Source organism: Alligator sinensis, unplaced genomic scaffold (assembly GCF_000455745.1).
Source record: "Alligator sinensis unplaced genomic scaffold, ASM45574v1 scaffold871_1, whole genome shotgun sequence".
Taxonomy (NCBI): domain Eukaryota; kingdom Metazoa; phylum Chordata; order Crocodylia; family Alligatoridae; genus Alligator; species Alligator sinensis.
In genome coordinates, this window is record NW_005842746.1 from 234,564 (window position 1) to 240,223 (window position 5,660).

The window sequence follows — 5,660 nt, forward strand, 5'->3', positions numbered from 1 at the left end:
ACTGACTGGTCATGGTGTACAAGGAGTAGTTGGCAGACTCATAGGCATGACAGATGGATGATGTTGCCCAGCAGTAGGCCTGGTGGGGGGAGGACATCGCCCAGCAGGATGCTTATCAGGCAGAGGATGCGGCCCATGAGGAGGAAGGGGAACAGGCAGACTGAGAGTTCAGGGTGAGGGTCCTGGTCCTGGAGAAGCACCACATAAAGGCTCTGGAGCAGCAGGCTGTGCTTGTGGCCATGGCAATGGAGGCAATAGAGGAGGACTGCTGGGTGCTGGACACCATCCTGTCTCTGGCAGTTGCCTTCATGACACCCATTGCCCTGCCTCCAACCACAGCTGCACATGTCCCCTGGCAGCCACCGGCTGCCCATCAGTAGGCTTCCCCGTGGACCTGGGTGGAGGTCCAGCACCACCTCCACCGGCCAGGAGCTTCTGCCCCGGCTCCCACCCTGGGGCCCCCGGGTCCCCCCCACCCAACCTCCCCCCTACCTGGGCCCAGCCCCACCACTTGCCCCCGTTCCACATGGCCAAGGAGCAGGAGCTGCCCACAGCAGGGCCAGCACTATGCATGGGCCCTTTTGTCTCTGGCCACTGGCTGCTGAAAGGGGAGATGGGTGTGCTGAGAAAGCAGTGGCTGCCATTGACCCTGGCTGAGCCCCCTGCCCATTGGGTTCTTCACAGTGTACTCTCCAACAGGTGCATGGCCAAAGGCCAGATGCTGTGTGTCTGTCCCTGGGCTCTGCCCCCACCCCATGGCCCCCCACCCCAGGAGGGAACGCACAACCACAACAATATAAATAGTTTGCATGGGGAAGAGGGTATTTTATTGATGGTGGGTGGGGTGGGTGGTATAGGGGTGCTGTAGGGATAAAGGGACATGGGGATGGCCTCTGTTGTGGGGGAAGAAGGGGGTCTGTTTCTGTGAGGGGAATAAATTACTTGTATGAGAACTGTCCACAATGAGCATGGTGCTGGTCGGGGGTGTGGTGGGGCAGGGATCCATGAGCGGCTGTCCAGGCAGGGAGTGCAGGAAGAGGTGGTTGAGCAGAGCCTCTCATACCCAGTGCCTTGGCCCCCACTGGTGGGTGGGTGTGCAACTCGCCCAGGGCCTTGGCAGGGCAAGCCCACCGCTATGGCTGCCACCACAGCTGGTGCTCCCATTGCCAGGCATCCTCTTCCCACTGCATCTCCTCCACCCAGGCTTCACAAAACAGTTCACCCCAGACCTCGCAGATGTTATGCAGCACATAGGCTGCAACAATGACCCGGGGTAAGTTGTCCTCAGTGAACTTGAGGTGGGTGTGAGGGTGCCCCAGTATCTCTTCATCTGACCAAAGGTATACTCCATGAGGGCACAGGTCTGGCCCACGTGCTTGTTGAAGTGGGCCTGACGGGGTCCAGTTAGCCAGTCTAGGGCTGCATGAGCCAGGGAAGGAGTGGGTAGGTGAGGTCCCCAGTGAGGAGGGGAGGGACCACATTGCACCCAGCTGAAGGACCAGTACCCCTGGAATGAAGTTCCTGCTCTGCACCAGGGCTGGCAGGATGGAGTTCTGAAACATGTGGGCATTGTGAAAATTGCTTGCCCAGCCGGCACTCACATTCATGAAGGCACCGCAGTGGTTGATGATGGCTTGGAGCATGACAGATGGAAGCTCCCCCACTCCCCACTTTCTCCCCTGGCTGAAGTAGGGGCAGTTGCCATGGAGCAGGCAGGTGGTGGGCATGTGGGTCCTGTCCAGGGTCCCAATGCACTGAGGGAATCCCAGGGCATGGAACCCCACCACCATCACCAGGGGGTCATACACATGGAACACAGTATGCCCCAGCACATCCTGGAGGGCACTGCACACCTCCAGGATAGCCTCACTGGTGGTAGTCTTGCCCATGCTGAATAGGTGGCCAATGTAGCAGAGGCTGGTGAGCATGACCAGCTTGAGCAGGGTAATGGCCAGCCAGGTTTCTGCAGGGAGGGGCTGCTGTATGGCAGTGTCCTGTCACTCTTGTTGCAGTCAGAGCTGCTCCAGGAGGTCCTGGAAGGTGGCCCGTGTCATCTGAAATGCCTCCAGCCACTGTTCATCATCCCAGGTGGTCTGGACAATGTGCAGTCACCAGTCCTGACTGGCCAGGTGGCCCCAGAGGCAGTGGGACTCCAGGAGGGTGTGGATGGATCTGGCAGTGGCTTCCAGGAGCATGTCATCACCATCCCTGCTGGGGTCCTGGCAGCATCAGCATGGTGGCAGAGGGCCTAAGACTATGCATTGTGACTCACCAGGTGGCCATTGCATGTGGGGGAGCCTGCAGAGCCCAGGTGGCCCTGGGCCAGATGGTGGCTGCCATGGTGGGCCAGCAACATAGGCAGGAGCAGCCTGGAGCACCAGCCATCACTGCCAGGGGCAGCAACTGAAGTAGCCATGGTGTGGTGAGGCAGATGCTGTGGTGAGAAAGCCGCCACATGCTGTCCCTGTACTCTGCATGCTGCTCCCAGCCAGAAAGGTGACTGGCCAGGGAGCAGTGTTTGGGGCTGCCTACTAAAGATGCCTGCTGGCCACAGGCAGAAGCAGCCAGAGCTTCCAGTGCCCCCTGGGGGCTGCAGGGGCCCATTGCAGGGCCACAGGAATCAGGAACAGATTTTTTGCTAGGAGCAGCAAATCTGCTCCCGCTTCCCTGTATCTTTAGATGCATGCCCAGGAGCATTTACTCTTGAGTAGTTATTGCTCTCGGATCTTTTGCATGTATAGACATACCCACTGAGATTCAACTCATTCACTCATTCTAGGCAACCTATCTTCTGCCTTAAAGGACTTTCCCCCATAAGTGGGAGATTGTACTGCTCTAACCCTATTGATGGGAGATAAACAAAATAATAACTAATATCACACTTTATGCTAGGAATGGACATGCCCTTGTGAAAGTGTGATTATGAACTTTATGACTTAGGCAGCCTTCACCACAAACCTGCATTAAGTGAAAGGTAGCTAAGGTCTGCCTAATGTGAGCTCACCTTCCCCAAGAAATGACAATGTAATCTGCATTCCTAAACTTGAAAGATTTCTGTGACAATAGATATAATTTCACATTGCCCTAATTGTATTCAATAGTTCAAAAAGAATCCAGTTATGAATTGCATTTTTAAGCTGTGCACATATAAATCCCCATATGCTTTTATGTACCTAGCACAGTATAGTATTAAAAAGAATCTGGTCTCTTGTGTAAAAAAAAAAAAAAAGTGGGGGGTGGGGGTTGGGGAAAGAAAAGGAATAAATTGGAGGCACTTTACAAAATAGTATTGAGATGCAGACATCAAACTAAAATTTAATTACATTAAGAATCTGTTTACTTTCCTGGCTCTGTTGAATTCCACAGATAATTTTCCCTATGTGTTATTTTAGATGTTTTTTTAAAGCATTTTCAATTATAAAGGGTTCTTTTGTTTTCAGAAGGTTCAAAATACATTTTAAATAAACCCTCAAAGTATCCCTATAAGCAGATCTCATAAAATTCTGAGAGATGTATGTCTTAATCTGTAGTCTACACATATTACAAAGTACTTTTAAATGGGATGTATAAGGTTAGAGGATGTAGGTAATTTTTTCAAAACTTGGAAAAGATTGAAGCAGGTCTCTTAGATACTAATAATTCATTCATAGCACTATTCTAAAATACAAAGCTTCATTCAGGGATATTTGCCATGTGTTGTTTACAAGGAATATATAAGGTACCTACTGTGAATCAAGTGAAATAGATGCAAGTAGAAGTAGCTGCAAGTGCAATTTATAAGGTAAATTAACTACTGTGTTTGTTTGCTGTATATACTTATTGTATAATTGTAAGCTGTAATTGTTTCTTAGACAACAAAAGATTATTCTCCAGAATTCAATTTAATAGCTTTGTTGAATTACTGAAGCTAGAGTTGGAAAATACCTATTAGATCATATGGTCCATCTAGTTTAAACTTATGTGCAATTGTAAATGTTCTTGGATTTATTGTCTCTGACTGTACATGGAAGAATATTTTTTAAATTAATGTGTTTCTAGGAAAAATATATCATTTCTTTACCATTACTTACACAGCTTCTTCCATGAGTTACTTGATTTTCCTTTTCTGGAATTGCACCTCCTATATTGATTAATTAAACATACTTCATATATAACAAGCCCCTTTGCTTGTATTATGTACATTGCAATACACACACATTTGGCCCATGATCTTTTTTTATCTAGGCACATGACTTTGAATAAGAACATGAAAACACAGTACTATGGGCCGAGAAGAATTCTATTTTGCCTTTTCATATTGAAGTGGCATGTATGTAAGGGCCCTGTTACATATTACATATATAACACAATTAACTGGTTAATCATCCAATAAATTTAGACCAGCCACACATGTAAAGTAATGATCACACAATAAAAATGTCTATCCAGCTATAAAAAGAGGCAACCAGCTATAACATTAGTGTTTGAAAATGGGTAACAACTCTATAGCTTGTTTCTATCCAGTTTTAATTTGAATCTGTAGCAGGGCCTTTACTGCATAAGTGCAACATTTGACACTCAGGCAGTTTAAATACTGCTTTCACCAGCATAGCTCCACTTGCCCTGTGGTAGTGGCCAAGTAGACTGTCAGGTGGAAGGGAATTGCACAGAAATGCACATAATTCCACATAATCACCAAAACCTTGGTTGAAGAAAAACCACAAGTGAGAGATGGAGGTTCAAGCCCCTTTGGGTGAGGGGGGCCCAGAACCAGGGTTTTCCATACCCTATATGAGTGCCCTACTAACTGAGTTAAAATTCAGACAGGTACTTCTCTGCCACCATTCTACTTCAGGTAATTATGCATGGACCTAGTCTGCCACACATGGAAATAAATTCTAAATTCTAACTCAGTGCCAAAAATGGTACTCTTGCAGGGATGTAAGTGCTGATTAATTGCATAAAGCTGAAATAGGAGTTGACCCTATATGCAAAATCAGGGCTTAATTGGTAGATGGCATTGGTACTAGGCCTGTGTGAAGTGGCTAGTATTCACTTCGGATTCGGATTTGGCAGATTCGTGGGACAGTAATTCAATTCAGTGATTCAAATCACTGTCCCAAATCTCCAAATCAGGCAGGTGAGGCCCATCCCCTGCCTGCTGCCCCAGCCTGGAAATGGCTGCTCCTCCCTCCCCAGCTCCCAGCACTTGGAAAAAAAAGCCCCAGCTCACCGGGTGCTGCCAGGCGGGGGGGGCAATCCCTGCTTCCCCCCACTGCCCCACACTGTTTGGGGGGCTTTGCATGAGCCCCACAGCCTCTGCCCACTGTCCCAGCCCCGCCCCCCATGGCTGCCCTGCCCACCGCATCTCCGGCCCTTTAAGAAAAAAAACCCCAAGAAAAACCCCTGGATTCACCATTCCTGCCAGATGGGGGATGATCCCTGCTGACCCATGCCATTTGGGGGGCTCTGCACAAGCCTGCCAAAGCCCCAAGAACGATGCAGGAGTGGCGAGTCCCAGGGTTTTCTCGGGTTTTTTTTCTTAAAGAGCCAGAGTTGGGGCAGGCAGGGCAGCCATGGAGGGGCTGGGCATCAGGAGGGGTCAGAAGACTCGTGGCAGAGCCCCTCATGTGGCATGGGCCAGTGGGGATCACCCCTCTGCCTGGCAGCACCCGGTGAGA

At 49.5% G+C, this 5,660-nt stretch overlaps 1 protein-coding gene across 16 annotated transcripts in view; it reads left to right on the top strand.

Moving 5' to 3' along the window:
* The window catches only part of CCDC141 (coiled-coil domain containing 141), a 207,869-nt gene that overhangs the window by 84,066 nt on the left and 118,143 nt on the right, over positions 1 to 5,660 (top strand). The gene's annotated exons all lie outside the window — the stretch shown is intronic.